The sequence below is a fragment of the Colletes gigas genome, unplaced genomic scaffold, assembly GCF_013123115.1.
Source record: "Colletes gigas isolate AHSC1104 unplaced genomic scaffold, ASM1312311v1 Colletes_gigas_Sc00034, whole genome shotgun sequence".
Classification (NCBI taxonomy): domain Eukaryota; kingdom Metazoa; phylum Arthropoda; class Insecta; order Hymenoptera; family Colletidae; genus Colletes; species Colletes gigas.
This window is the reverse complement of record NW_025106663.1, coordinates 1,762,730-1,777,598: the sequence shown is the minus strand read 5'-3', so window position 1 is coordinate 1,777,598 and position 14,869 is coordinate 1,762,730.

Genomic DNA, 14,869 nt, shown 5'->3' with positions numbered 1-14,869 from the left:
TTAATGACTTTCCATCCTCATTCGAAAATGAGGATGAAGAGACATTCGTTGCAGCCCGCTCTTGAGACAGTTTGTCAGGGCCTCTTCGACTCGAATCGAGTCTCTTCTTTTCTTCGGCGGTCCTGCCAAAAGCCTGAAACTTAATACTAGGCTCAAGCCACTCCGTGCAATACGAGACCTCCAACAGTTCCGAGGAACTGTTATCGGAACACGTATGGAGCAACTCGAGCGGGACGAGCGTCTCGAGGGGAGGCTAGCCGCGACCGCGAGCGCGAAGAGCGACTTAAAAGATCGCATCGATTACAAGAATGGAAAGTTACGCGCCAAAACAGACGGTGAAAACCGTTTGAATCGGCTGGGGACTTTTCCAACTCTCGAAATCGTAACTAAGGTGCAGGACTGCCACGCGAAAACGCGCCTACCCGAGTGTGTCTAATGTGGACAGCCCTGCCCTGACCCTACCTACTTAGATTTAAACACACACACCAGAGAAAGTTACCTGCCTACCTGACCCTATATTTAAAAAATTGCAAAACTCAATCAAGCAAACACACACTCCACGGTTCTCATTCTCAGTGCCCGGGCGCGGCCTAAACTAGAGGGGACTCCCCGGGGTTCCCCCGACACCCGGACACTACCACATTCATGCTCTAAATGTACGTACCAGTTCCTGAAATCGACTGACAAAGACTTGGTGACCATTGCGTGTTTATTTAATATTTTAATATAATGTTAAATCTTTTAATATGATAGAAAATCATTGATCAAGTGTATTTATATTTGTTACATTATTTTAATATGAATTGCTAGAATTATATATGGAAATGAATGTACAGAAAAATTGATAATTAATTTAATAAATTGGTAAATAAAAATTGTTGCAGTTAATAGAAATATAATTACGACGCACTTCCCACGACCTAACCACAAACACACACATGTGGCGAGTACGTCGTGCACGATGCACCAGCCAATGTCAGTCGCATATTGTTATAAATTGTTATAAACTATGTCATCGTGCCACGTTGCCCTCGCTCATGCAAACAGCACCTGGGCGTGTGCATGAGTTTAGGCAACGAACACGGAAAGATTAGTCTGAAAATCCTGACTAGAAAGTGTTGTTAATTAAATGTATCTAAACGGTAATTTTCATTTCATTTTTAGCAAAAAAGACTCGACATGTTGTATCAAATATATCAATAGCAAAATTGAAAAATATTATTATTCAAGAAAACTATTAATTGAGATTTAATTATCTGAAGCGAAAGACTTTAAGATTCTATGACAATTGAAAATTGAATTCATTCATTTGAAAATTGAAGTTTTAATTTAAAAAATTCAACAATACATAATCGATTCTATCGTCAAAGTAAATTTTTAAAAAGTTGAGACTAATATACAATACACGTTACTTTGACTCAAAAATCAATTCAGTTATCAGTCGCGAAACGACTTCTTGCACATAAAGTACATTAAACACGATCAATATGTAAGAATTATACTAATTGTATGAAAATTACTATATAATTTTATAGTAATTAATATTTCTACTGAATCTATAATTCAAGTTGACAAAAATGTTTCATATGTTTCATAAAAATTGTTTGATATGTTTCTATAAAAATTGTATAACTAAATTATGTAATATTTATTTGGAACTTTGAGAAACGCGAGTGCAAGAAGTCTCTAGCCTGCGTTAAAGAAATATGACAATTTGTGTTACTACTCACGGGTATTGGAAATACCCGTGGTCACTGGACTCGTCAAAAATATCAAGTATACAACTGGTCACCCGTGTTGATTCGGATCTTTCATCCTACAACATGATTGGGGGACCAGAGGAACGTAAATGCATGCGACTCACTCGGTCGTAGAATGCTAATGACGATGTTCACCACTTTGAAGTCATCAGCGAAGTCAGCATTGGTCCTGTTGGTTTCCAAGATGAAACTATAAGAAAAATTCAAGAAATTAAAATCTATCATTCAAATTATAAAAATTTTTAATTACAAAATTGGAAATATATATTAATATTTACATTGTTCGATCACGGTCCAGCGCATGATACCCCTCCCCCGGGTACAGCAGCTGCTTTTCAAGATCACGTTCGGACTGAAAGAAAACTGCAAAAGAACAATTAGAATCTATTAAATCTGTTAAAACTGTAAAGATTTTTAATTAAAAATTTCAACGTATAAATTTATGCTTACATTGTTTGCTCGTAGAGCACCGCCAAATAATCCTCTTCAGTGATGCACTGACTCTAATTCCCGGTAACGAAGAATTTTAATTGTCAAATTAAAGAAATAATTAAGTTTGTTAGATATTGAATTGCATTAACGCGACCGAAGATTGAAATCGGCGAACAAGTGACTCTATTCTCGCGATTCAAAAAACAAGGAGCCACGATGCTCTGGAAATATTTTAAAATAGCGAGAGAAACACTGATTCTACTATCGCGATTCCCTGTGATATGTACGACAACCTACTTGGGGGTCACTTTGACCCTATAAACATCTGTTACTACGCACAAACACCGAAGCTACCGGCCGCATTGCGCTCGGCCAACGAAATTCCCTGGAAAGATAAGAAGGAAGGACACAAGAAAAACACAACAAGCACACCTGTGCTCTCCTAATTCTGTTTCTTTCTTCAGTTAGAAAATATCAATGGAAATACTGCTGTTCGCATTGAATTACATCAGATATATAAAACTTACATTTCCTCAACAATTATAAATGTTAAAATATTATCAATGAAATCAATTGTAAAATCATTGTTAGATTTAAAAATATCAGCTTTTATTTATTCGTAAGTGTGATTGTATTAAGTGAATTGAATTTTATATTTCCGATTTTTATAAATGTTCTGAAACTTGCAAAAATTAAAGTTTTGTATTTAATTGTAACTGAATGGTATATATTACGCAATTTCTATGATTTACTTAACTCGTGTGGAAAATTGTATGCAAATAACAATTGGAACAATTAATAATGATTTTGGAAAAAATAGTGAATATTTAACGTCCAGAAATATATAATCGCGATCAAAATGCAATAAAATAAGCTAATTAAATATAATTTAATTTGCCAGATGATTGAAATCGATTGTAAAGCGATTTAAAAAATTATTTATTATTTAAACTCAATTATTCAATCTCAGCGCTGATATTTCACACTTTCGACAAATAATAAATCGATAAAATGATGGAAATGATAAAATATGTACAAATTTCACCAATCTTTATTAAACCGTTTGAAGATGCAGCCATTTTGAAGTTTCCAAGTGCAATGGCGTCCATAGCTTGCCGGTAGCGTATTTGAATTCCAGCCAGAGTCTCTAACAGAAATAAAATAGAAATTGAAGCCAAATGCTTCACAATAAACATATATAACGACAATTAAACAATTATTTAATTTGAAATAATGTCTGCAAGATGCTTTATTTCGTTTCAAAAGATATAAATCGACGCCGGTTAAATATCGAAGAAAACTCGCGAAATATGATTCACTTTTTGTCACGATTTCGATTTAATTTTAGGTAGAAATGTATTAATTTTAACCGACAGCACTGTTAGAGAGTAAACGCGATTAGTATTGATGATTAAACATACCTTTTTGGTCGACAGACGCCAACAGGTCTCGACATGTCGGAGCAGGTTCGAACACGTCTCACTTCGCCGATTTTTACAATAGAAATGGCGGCCGATCGCCGCACGCAGCATCGTTCGCGCAACTGATACGGAGGAATCCGAAGATTCCCGAAGCTTCGATTTCGAGATGGCATCTTTCGACTTCGAACTTCAATCAAAGATTGTAACAGAAATAAAATAGAAATTGAAGCCAAATGCATCGCAGAAAACATATCTAATGTCAATTAAATAATTATTCAACTTGAAATTATGTCTGCAAGATATTTTATTTCGTTTCGAGTGATATGAACCGACACCGGTCAGACATCGAAGAAAACGTGCGAAATATGATTCACTTTTATCCACAATTTCGACTCAATTTTACGTAAAAAGATATTAATTTTAACCGAAAGCACTGTTAGAGAGTAAACGCGATTAGTATTGATGATTAAACATACCTTTTTGGTCGACAGACGCCAACAGGTCTCGACATGTCGGAGCAGGTTCGAACACGTCTCACTTCGCCGATTTTTACAATAGAAATGGCGGCCGATCGCCGCACGCAGCATCGTTCGCGCAACTGATACGGAGGAATCCGAAGATTCCCGAAGCTTCGATTTCGAGATGGCGTCTTTCGACTTCGAACTTCAATCAAAGATTGTAACAGAAATAAAATAGAAATTGAAGCCAAATGCATCACAATAAACATGTCTAACGTCAATTAAATAATTATTCAACTTGAAATTATGTCTGCAAGATATTTTATTTCGTTTCGAGTGATATGAACCGACACCGGTCAGACATCGAAGAAACCGTGCGAAATATGATTCACTTTTATCCACAATTTCGACTCAATTTTACGTAAAAAGATATTAATTTTAACCGAAAGCACTGTTAGAGAGTAAACGCGATTAGTATTAATGATTAAACATACCTTTTTGGTCGACAGACGCCAACAGGTCTCGACATGTCGGAGCAGGTTCGAACACGTCTCACTTCGCCGATTTTTACAATAGAAATGGCGGCCGATCGCCGTGCGCAGCATCGTTCGCGCAACTGATACGGAGGAATCCGAAGATTCCCGAAGCTTCGATTTCGAGATGGCATCTTTCGACTTCGAACTTCAATCAAAGATTGTAACAGAAATAAAATAGAAATTGAAGCCAAATGCATCGCAGAAAACATATCTAATGTCAATTAAATAATTATTCAACTTGAAATTATGTCTGCAAGATATTTTATTTCGTTTCGAGTGATATGAACCGACACCGGTCAGACATCGAAGAAACCGTGCGAAATATGATTCACTTTTATCCACAATTTCGACTCAATTTTACGTAAAAAGATATTAATTTTAACCGAAAGCACTGTTAGAGAGTAAACGCGATTAGTATTGATGATTAAACATACCTTTTTGGTCGACAGACGCCAACAGGTCTCGACATGTCGGAGCAGGTTCGAACACGTCTCACTTCGCCGATTTTTACAATAGAAATGGCGGCCGATCGCCGTGCGCAGCATCGTTCGCGCAACTGATACGGAGGAATCCGAAGATTCCCGAAGCTTCGATTTCGAGATGGCATCTTTCGACTTCGAACTTCAATCAAAGATTGTAACAGAAATAAAATAGAAATTGAAGCCAAATGCATCGCAGAAAACATATCTAATGTCAATTAAATAATTATTCAACTTGAAATTATGTCTGCAAGATATTTTATTTCGTTTCGAGTGATATGAACCGACACCGGTCAGACATCGAAGAAACCGTGCGAAATATGATTCACTTTTATCCACAATTTCGACTCAATTTTACGTAAAAAGATATTAATTTTAACCGAAAGCACTGTTAGAGAGTAAACGCGATTAGTATTGATGATTAAACATACCTTTTTGGTCGACAGACGCCAACAGGTCTCGACATGTCGGAGCAGGTTCGAACACGTCTCACTTCGCCGATTTTTACAATAGAAATGGCGGCCGATCGCCGCACGCAGCATCGTTCGCGCAACTGATACGGAGGAATCCGAAGATTCCCGAAGCTTCGATTTCGAGATGGCATCTTTCGACTTCGAACTTCAATCAAAGATTGTAACAGAAATAAAATAGAAATTGAAGCCAAATGCATCGCAGAAAACATATCTAATGTCAATTAAATAATTATTCAACTTGAAATTATGTCTGCAAGATATTTTATTTCGTTTCGAGTGATATGAACCGACACCGGTCAGACATCGAAGAAAACGTGCGAAATATGATTCACTTTTATCCACAATTTCGACTCAATTTTACGTAAAAAGATATTAATTTTAACCGAAAGCACTGTTAGAGAGTAAACGCGATTAGTATTAATGATTAAACATACCTTTTTGGTCGACAGACGCCAACAGGTCTCGACATGTCGGAGCAGGTTCGAACACGTCTCACTTCGCCGATTTTTACAATAGAAATGGCGGCCGATCGCCGTGCGCAGCATCGTTCGCGAACTGATACGGAGGAATCCGAAGATTCCCGAAGCTTCGATTTCGAGATGGCATCTTTCGACTTCGAACTTCAATCAAAGATTGTAACAGAAATAAAATAGAAATTGAAGCCAAATGCATCGCAGAAAACATATCTAATGTCAATTAAATAATTATTCAACTTGAAATTATGTCTGCAAGATATTTTATTTCGTTTCGAGTGATATAAACCGACACCGGTCAGACATCGAAGAAAACGTGCGAAATATGATTCACTTTTATCCACAATTTCGACTCAATTTTAGGTAAGAATATATTAATTTTAACCGAAAGCAACGTTAGAGAATAAACGCGAGTAGTAATAATGATTAAATATCAACAGGTTGGAAATACGAACCTCTTTGATCACGAAACGTCGACGCGTCTCGACACGTCTTGCTACGTTAATTTTTCGAATACGAATGACGCCCCCTGGCGGTGTCCTGCAGTGTTCGCGAATCAGTTAGCGGGGGAGGAGGCTGTCTCGCGAAGCTTGTGTTCGCAAAAGAAGCTCAAACCACGTTTTCGAAAGTGTTAATTCGCGAAACTAAAGATGCCTCAGGTAAGAACCACGATATATAATATAAGAACGAAAATCCTAAGTCTATGTACTAGAACAACGTAATTACCTTGACTGTAGAATCATATCGATGCATGAGATAATTCTTGATTTCGTTATGCACTTCGAAAATCACACTTTAGTCACAAAGTTGCATTTCTTGTGCACAGAGTGCGCACGTGACACGACGAACGTTCGATTCGATTGTCGATCGAAGAATCTTTCTGTTCTTACGAATAAATTCTATTTTTCTACTTTCTGGATTGACAGAATGACTGTCAAGGGCGGTCTAATTCAAAATTTGACTTAGAATCGATTCTCCTTCCGGTAGAATATGTAATAGTTGTCAAGAAGTATTTCGTTAGAATTTATTCCTTGTTTACAATCGATAATCGATTGCAATGTTAAGATATCGCGAATCTCGATACATAGAAGCACTTATACAACTCACCAATCTAAATCACACGTTTTGGTACAAATAGATCTATTATAAACGATAATTTAATGACCATTTAGGTGTTGTTTACTCCACTGACTCAACACGAGGTGTTCTAACGAATCGAAATAGCGTAAAAAAGCAACAGTGTTACAGCGCACTCTGTGCTTAAAAACAGTGACTCTGGGAATCACATTTAACCCGTTCGTGGACGTCGGTAACTTCAGCAAATTCTCGAATGTTATTTCTGATGTGGATAAAAGTAATGATCAAAAATTATTTAAGCATCGTATGGTTCATTCGTGAGAAGAGGGCGCTAAAGTCGTCACTTAATTTTTGTGTCGGTATTACAGTCTAGGTTATGAATGTTCATGAGGTGTACCTTATCCGCAACCATACTTCATCTGCAATAATACAGACCATGATCATACTCAAACATACTAATGAAACAATTGTTAAATGTTCAGATAGAGCCATAATAATACGAGAAAATGGGTACACCACTAGTGAGATAATTCTATCTAGTAATTCTATGTTGAGGTGGACTTAGAGGACTGAACATGCATTTGATGTTAGTAAAAGTATCTTATCGGGAAGATCAATCTTCGAATTTTCCTCTCCAGCTACGAACAGCAGTAATTTTTCAACCATTATGTTCCCCGTTTCAGAAAAACGACCAAAACCTTCGCCTCCGATCGAGGATGAGAGCTACATCCATCAGGCTACCGTGCACTTGGCTTTTAGACGACATTCGAAGCAGACACTCGCCTGTGATTGTTAATGGCCGTCACCCAGGTGTCTCAGCTCTCAAAAGATGACCGATTTTTATAAGGTAATATTTATTGCACGCCTTGCCTACGTCTGCTCCGTTGAACGAGGGAGGAACCAAGGTGTTCCTCGAGTGGGAAGCAGTTGTCGATGGACAAAGTGGGTCACGAGCCGTGACCTCCGCGGGTTCTCGGGTCACATCTTTTCCACAACCTCGAGGGCTCCGCTTCTCCACTTAATTACCATCGCGTCCTCCGTGCATGCAAGACGAATTTTGACACACCGCGCAGAGCCAAAGTCGCGGTTGTTCGATGACCGCGTGGGTCCGAATGGACCCAGAGTCCGTTGACTCGACCTACACAATAACGCAATAGCGATAGAGAGCACAGTGAAATTATTTAAAGTTCTCTTCGAGGATAATTAGAGAAATAATTTCCTTTTGCTTAGACGGTAACGGCAATTAATTAAGTATGTCAACTAGGATGTTCCTCCGGCATTGTAGTTGAAACAGCATATGGCAATTATACTCGAGCCGCAAAAAAAGTGATGAATTCACGATATAAGGAAAATTTGTTGGTTAATTGTGTGTCTGATCGAAGATTACGCAGAGTCTGCACGATTCGACTCTAAATATGGGGAGATTTTACACGTGGGGAATTCTTACGTAGATAAGCATCACAATTTTAATTACTGTGTTCAGTTGTACAATCTCCCGTAGATTAGGCTTGTACAGAGCCATGATTTGAAAGTGTAATTATTTATATTAATAGAAATCTGGGGTTGAGTCGTCGATAAATGATCCACCAGGAAGTTCTGAATTATCGACGACCAGAATGGATGATCTTCCATGAGAAACTTCTGAATTACCAACAACCACAACCATAATAAAAAGATTACCATAGTTTTTGATCTTACGAAATTTTTGAATGCAAAGAATGCACTTTTTGGTGAAAGATTATTTTAGAAAAATGTTGATTGGGATAGGTTTCAATATTTAGCAAGAAGTCGACGTATTTTAAAACAGGATATTCAGAATGAATATTTTAATGCAAAACGCCATTTTTCAGCCATTTACGTCCATTTGACGCAAAAAGTTTTGGACAGTGATTTATTGGAATTCGAAAACAGCTTTTCATGTGGAAATTAAGGTCACTTTTTTTACGTATAGGGAACGTCAATACTAATTTACAATATATATTATTCAGTAAAATTTAGGCTATCTGTCATACTCGGGATTGAAGAATTTTTATTTCGAAAATGCGTAGGATTTCGAGGGTATGTGTGTTCACCAAAAATGATTGCAATTAGCTCCTGTAAGTAAGAATAATTTTTTCAAAATGATTAGAAATTTTTTAATTTCGTCCAAAAATTTTACCATCTTCTTGAATTTTTTTCTCGAAAATGCGTAGAATTTCGGGGGTATGTGTAATAACCAAAATTAATTGTAATTGATCCCCCTAGATAAAAATAATTTTTTCAAAATGATTTGAATTTTTTTAATTTCGTCCAAAAATTTGACAATCTTCTTGAATTTTTTTCTCGGAAATGCGTAGGAATTCGGACGTATGTGTAATAACCAAAAATGATTGCAATTGACCGCTGCAACTGAGAATAATTTTTTCAGAATGATTTGAAATTTTTTAATTTCGTCCAAAAATTTGAATATCTTCCTGAATTTTTTTCTCGGAAATGCGTAGGAATTTGGGGGTATGTGTAATAATAAAAAATGATTGTAATTGACCTCTGTAACTAAGAATATTTTTTTCAGAATGATTTGAAATTTTTTAATTTCGTCCAAAAATTTGGCCATTTTCAAGAATTTTTTTCTCGTAAATGCGTAGGAATTCGGAGGTATGTGTAATAACCAAAAATGATTGCAATTGACCCCTGCAACTGAGAATATTTTTTTCAGAATGATTTGAAATTTTTTAATTTCGTCCAAAAATTTGACTACCTTCTTGAATTTTTTTCTCGAAAATGCGTAGGAATTCGGGGGTATGTGTAATAATCAAAAATGATTATAATTGACCCTCCTAGCTAGAAATAATTTTTTCAAAACCATTTAAAATTTTTTAATTTCGTCCAAAAATTTGACTACCTTGTCGAATTTTTTTCTCGAAAATGGATAGGAATTCCGGGGTACGCCTATTCACCAAATGTTATTGCAATTGACTCCCCTAGCTAAAAATAATTTTTTCAGAACCATTTTAAAATTTTCATTTTCACAGAAAAATTTGACTACCTTCTTGAATTTTTATCTCGAAAATGGTTAGGATTTTGGGGGTATGTCTATTCATAAAAAATGATTGCAATTTACCCGTGCAACTAAAAATAATTTTTTCAGAATGATTTGAAATATTTTAATTTCGTCCAAAAATTTGGCCACTTTCCTGAATTTTTTTCTCGAAAATGCGTAGGATTTCGAAAATATGTCTATTTACCAAAAACTATTGTAATTGATCCCTCTAGCTAAAAATAATTTTTTCAGAACGATTTGAAATTTTTTAATTTCGTCCAAAAATCTGACCACTTTCCTGAATTTTTATCTTAAAAATGCGTAAGAATTCAGGGATATCTGTAATAACCAAAAATGATTGCAATTGACCCCTGTAACTAAGAATATTTTTTTCAAAATGTTTTGAAATTTTTTAATTTCGTCCAAAAATTTGATAATCTTCCTGAATTTTTATCTCGAAAATGCGTAGTATTTCGGAAGTATGTCTATTCACCAAAAACTATAGTAATTGACCCCCCTAGCTAAAAATAATTTTTTCAGAACGCTATAAAATTTTTTTTTTCATCCAAAAATCTGTCCCTTTCGACTTGTCTTAAAAATGTGTTTTTTGACTTTTAATAAATTTGAATGACACTCTACGTAAATGTTCTTCAATCCTCTTTTTTACCAATAGATTATCATTACTGATTTGCAGTCATGGGAATAGAAATACTTGGTTTTATAATTTCGATCAGTGTCAGAAATAGAATATCGTTGGAATGTAATTATGGTCGGGTGCATGCTTGTTTACCCACTTCATGAATTACCTTGAGTCCCCATTGTCACGCAAAAACCTCGTCGGCTGTATCGATCGCGCACCTTGGGAAAAATTTCCCGTGAGAAAAGCGGCCGGTTCATTCATTCCTGTCGATCTTTCGTGACATCGTAACGACCGACGTAGAATAAAATATAATATACTTATAAATAAATGGAGACGTAAATGCGGGGGTCTCGAACACACAGGGTGTGTTCTATTCGACCTTGTTACCAAGTTTATTTTTATATTCCAACAGCGTATAGTCCGCAACCTAAATGCAATCGTGTAGTCGTGCCCATAGAACTTTTTAATCTTTCAAAAATTCCGTTGCTATTCCTTGCACGCCATTTGCAAATTACTTCTGCAATAATCTGAAACCATTACTGTATTTATAAATTAAATTCTTACACTACAATGACGAGGTTAGCACAAGCTGATGCTAGGATCCTCAAGTATGGGGTTAATCACTCGTTAGAGAGTATTATAAATTAAAAAATTGATATTTTTTTACATTCACCAGGTGTTCTTAAAGTAAATCGTTGAACAAACAAGTTTAAATGCAATTAAATAGTGTGTATACCCCTCAAATGACGAGGTTGACTCGAGCTCTTGATGCTAAGATTCACGAGTATGGGGTTAATCACTCGTTAGAGAGTATTATAAATTAAAATCAATATATTTTTACATTCACCAAGTGTTCTTAAAGCAAATACAACAAATTAAAACAAAATTAAATAGTATATACACCCCTCAAATGACGAGGCTCACATAAGCTCTTGATGCCAAGCTTCACACTCATGGGGTGACTCATTATCGAGTCTTACAATTAAAATCACCACATTTCTACATTCACCAGGTGTTCTTAAAGCAAATCCAACAAATTAAAACACAATTAAATAGTATATGCACCCCTCAAATGACGAGGCTCACATAAGCTCTTGATGCCAAGCTTCACACTCATGAGGCGACTTGTTATCGAGTCTTAAACTTAAAATCACGACATTTCTACATTCACCAGGTGTCCCTAAAGCAAATCCAACAAATTAAAACAAAATTAAATAGTATATACACCCCTCAAATGACGAGGCTCACATAAGCTCTTGATGCCAAGCTTCACACTCATGGGGCGACTCATTATCGAGTCTTACAATTAAAATCACGACATTTCTACATTCACCAGGTGTCCCTAAAGCAAATCCAACAAATTAAAACAAAATTAAATAGTATATACACCCCTCAAATGACGAGGCTCACATAAGCTCTTGATGCCAAGCTTCACACTCATGGGGCGACTCATTATCGAGTCTTACAATTAAAATCACGACATTTCTACATTCACCAGGTGTTCCTAAAGGAAATCCAACAAATTAAACGAAATTTAAACAAAATTGAATGGTGGAAAATTGCTTGGAATTGGATCGCAAGTCAAGGGGTCAACAGTTGTTGGACGAGGGTCTCGAGTGTTTCGTATTAGCAGTAATAACGAAGAAGGAATAGTCTGGGACAGGAAACGCGTACGTAGTGCTGCGTGCATGGGGTTGCAAGTCGATCGTATCGCGAAACAGAACACCCCTTTTGCGAGGTACGGGGCACGAGGCACTCCGGGCTGAGAGCCACGAGCTCGAACCACCCTCGATACTCGTGGAACCCGGTTCCATCGTATCCAGTTACGACGTTCCAGCATACACGTGCCATATTGTCGTCGGGGTGCTTCACCTGACACGTGGCAATTTTCAATTCACCGGTACGTACGACGCTGCTTGACTTTTTCACGCGACACTTGACAGCGGAATCTAATATCGGTTTCACGTTCGTTTCGTCCAATCGAAAGCTCCTCTGTCGATTCAAATATCAAATAATATTTAGGGAAAATAACAAAAATTAAGTGAATTTCAGAGGATGGAAAATGTCAATTTTAAATGGGTTAGGTCTGGGTTAGGTCTGGATTAGATCTGGCTTAGATCTGGGTTAGGTCTGGGTTAGGTCTGGCTTAGATCTGGGTTAGGTCTGGGTTAGGTCTGGCTTAGATCTGGGTTAGGTCTGGGTTAGGTCTGGCTTAGATCTGGGTTAGGTCTGGGTTAGGTCTGGCTTAGATCTGAGTTAGGTCTGGGTTAGGTCTGGCTTAGATCTGGGTTAGGTCTGGGTTAGGTCTGGGTTAGGTCTGGGTTAGGTCTGGGTTAGGTCTGGGTTAGGTCTGGTTAGGTCTGGGTTAGGTCTGGATTAGGTCTGGGTTAGGTCTGGGTTAGGTCTGGGTTAGGACTGGGTCAGGACTGGGTTAGGACTGGGTCAGGACTGGGTTAGGACTGGGTTAGGTCTGGGTTAGGTCTGGGTTAGGTCTCCACGCACCCGTTTGGTTGTCCAGGCGGCAGGGGAGGTGAACCCCTACGTGGCGCGTCCCCAGGTGGCGGATAGGGCCAGCCGCTGGGATGGGATGCGGGGATGAGGTCATCAACCTAAGAAGGCTGGTATCTGCATCCTCGCATAGCATCCCGGAGGTCGGAGCGAAAGCTCCCGCGGACCAAACACCGGTATGAACGTGTTGCGCGTGTGAATGTGTGTGTGAGTGGACTGGGGCATGGGGTATTTGCCGCGGGTTAAACCTAAGGCCGCAGGTTGGCCAGTTGGCTGCGGGTGTGTCCTACGGCCAACATGGCCCCGCGGCCGGCGGCTTAGTCCCATGTCACGGGGCCGCGGGCGCTGGTGACCAGGCGCCTGCGGTTGAGTGGAAATGCGGTGGGAGGAGTGCCTCTCACCGGGAAGGGCCTGAAAAGGCACGGCGCGGCGGGGGACTCTGTGATGTCTCACTAGAGTTCCCGGTCCCTCGCCAAGCGCCTGAGGATGGTCACCGTGGGGTTTTAGCCGGTAAGAGTCCGGCACTACCCGCCGGCCCGCCCATCGGGTGGGCCCGCGGGTGTCCATGAGGATTTCCCCACGTACAAAGAAAAAAAAAAGGTCTAGCTTAGGTCTAGCTTAGGTCTACCTTAGATCTGTCTTAGATCTAGCCTAGGTCTAACTTAGGTCTGTCTTAGATCTAGCCTAGGTCTCGATCAGGAGAGGAATGAAAGTGTCATGGCGACATTGGACCATTAAGGTATAAACTCCACATTCAGTCATTGAAAGAGCCCCCTCTAAATCTTCCATTTAATTCCCCTATAAAAACTACGACCACAAGGAAGATCTAGCCCCCCACATTACTTGATTTAACACTAAAAAGATGATACCCCGTTTAATGCAAAGAGCAGAAACGTTGAGTGGCCATTCCCACTCCCGTGGTCCCGTTCCCACTCGCGATGCTTCCGTTAAAAATAGAAATGGTGGTTGGTTGTCAATTGCCAGTGTTTAGTTCGATACGTCGCTGGTCGCTTTTAATAAAATCGAGTTGCCAATGTCGAGGGTGGTTCAGGGATGGGAGGCTGGATATAAAAGCGAAGGTACAGTTTCTGGAAAGAGTGGGTCAAGTGATATCGACCATGCAGGAGCAGAAGAGGTATAGGAAGGTTTGGTTTCGCGAGTCACTCCTGCGACCATCTTTGTCTCCCACGAACGATTATATTTGCCCTGGGCATCGTTGTGTCGTTCACCAGCGGATCCTAAGGTAGATCAAACGTATTTGCCCAACGTTCGTGTTGACCTATCGCAAACGGTGACGCAACTCATTGTTCGGGTATTAATAGATTTTTCATCCACCTTTTTCGGTTTCTCGGATTCAATTATGCACGCGTCGTTCTAATTCTCATGACGTTCGATCCCTCCCTTTGGATTATTCAAATGGCCTCTCGAAATGTCGATATCGTCCATTACTTTTCGTTCTTAAACAATCTTCAGTCGACTATCAATATTGTACATTATTGGTCGAGCTTTTTTTAAAGTAAAGGGCATAGTTTTCTCATTTTCTGATCGAGAGAAACTTAATTAGGAACTCAAGAGACCTGGAAACCCCTATTT